General features: G+C 32.7%; 1 long non-coding RNA gene across 1 annotated transcript; it reads right to left on the reverse strand.

The window, feature by feature from the left end:
* LOC145807555 (uncharacterized) lies at positions 1-1200 on the reverse strand. The gene is made up of 4 exons (XR_014350768.1): positions 1108-1200; positions 687-932; positions 493-596; positions 1-404 (listed from the first exon to the last, which is right to left on the reverse strand). It is a non-coding gene; the product is annotated as an uncharacterized LOC145807555 (long non-coding RNA).
* Positions 1201-1622: the final 422 nt, after the last annotated feature.

Consider the following 1622-nt stretch of genomic DNA (forward strand, 5'->3'; position numbering starts at 1 on the left):
TTCCCAGTCAAAACAAAATATCCTTGTATAATAATCACCAAACTACAGTAAAATTTACTAGAACAATAGACATAGCATCTACTATCTAATACTCTTTTAGTATTCTTTCACTTACAATTACTTTTTCACCGTTCTTTTATTTACAAAAACCGAAATTACAAAAATCATTCACAGTAGTTCCCCAGAACTTGTCCACATTGTCATCCTTGAGGTCTTAGCTCTTGCCCATTTTTTGTTTGAGGTTGAACTGTTCCTCAGTCTATGCTTTTGGATAATCATTCAAAAATTGATGCACTATTGACGCTCGGAAATTGTTAATTTCATCCTCTTCCATAGAATTTGCAATAGGCTCATCTCTTATGATTTGGCGCATGATATAACATACAATAATTCCACAATCAACACTGTTAAATAAAAATCAATATCTTGTTAGATTTAGTCAAATTTGAAAACTATCAATTCAAGCATGTAATAGTAGCGTGAAATACTTACGATGTTGGGCGTTGTTGTGGACTATCTTTCACCGAAACCAAGTTTGCAAACTTTCTTCTACCTCTCTTCGTTTTGTTGGCCAACTTGCTATCCACATATGTTATCTAACATCATTGCATAATTGTTTGGTCACGATTAAATTCAAGAATAAAACACAACAAAAAATTACTGTTAATATGATGCAAAGCACTTACAATCTTTTTTGCATCCTTAAGGTAAGGATCTTCTCTGTTGTCTCTTGGCCTTAAAGAATTGTAATGTCTCCACTCATCAAGTTCAGTGTCAAATACAAGAAGTGTCCAGTGGTAGGGTTTTTCTTCCTTTTTGTTCCCATTGGAATTCATGCAAAAATGAAGGTATCTATATCCACTCAAATCTTGTTGAAGGACTTTATCAATTAAATGATTTCTCAGCTCCCCATAACCCCATTTCACTAAAGACTGCATTTAATCATATAAGAGTGTCATGTCTCAAGTTGTGTTAGTGACATACTGTATGAGTTGTCAATCTTTGGCAAACCAAATAGTAAAAATTAACTCCAAAATACAGTACAATGTTACACTAAACCATAGTAAAAATTTATCAATTCAAACTAAATACAAATTGATGGCTTACCCAACAAAGGCTTGAGAAAAAGAATGATTTATTCTTTTATGGCTTATTGACTTGTTGCTCAATCTCAAGCATTTCTATGAAGCTGTCAATGACCTACAAAAACAAAAATCAATTAAATATATGTTAATAAAATAAACTATTTTTAGTTATTAAAGTGAACACTAGTCATTGAAACTTGTATGGCCACTTACATTATTTGCAGTATCACCATCTCTCAGAATTGCATCCACATCATGCAATGTAACATATACTCCATTTCCTGTGCCGGGCCATATGATTGCACTAGTCATAAGGTAAAAAAAATGTTGATTAACACGTTGCAGTTTGATAACAGTAAAAATCTATTGTTTGACAAAATTAAAATGGTCTTACTCTGTGGTTTCCAAATTGTAAATCTTGTTCAGTAGACACTTATCATTCTCATCAAGCAATTTGGATATTGCAGCCTTATCTGGAAACAAAACCCTTTCAACTGGCTTTGCTTGGCTTAGAGACAAGTTGTCAACACAAATCAC

This window comes from Camellia sinensis, chromosome 14 (assembly GCF_055761805.1).
Source record: "Camellia sinensis isolate YWXY chromosome 14, ASM5576180v1, whole genome shotgun sequence".
Lineage (NCBI taxonomy): Eukaryota > Viridiplantae > Streptophyta > Magnoliopsida > Ericales > Theaceae > Camellia > Camellia sinensis.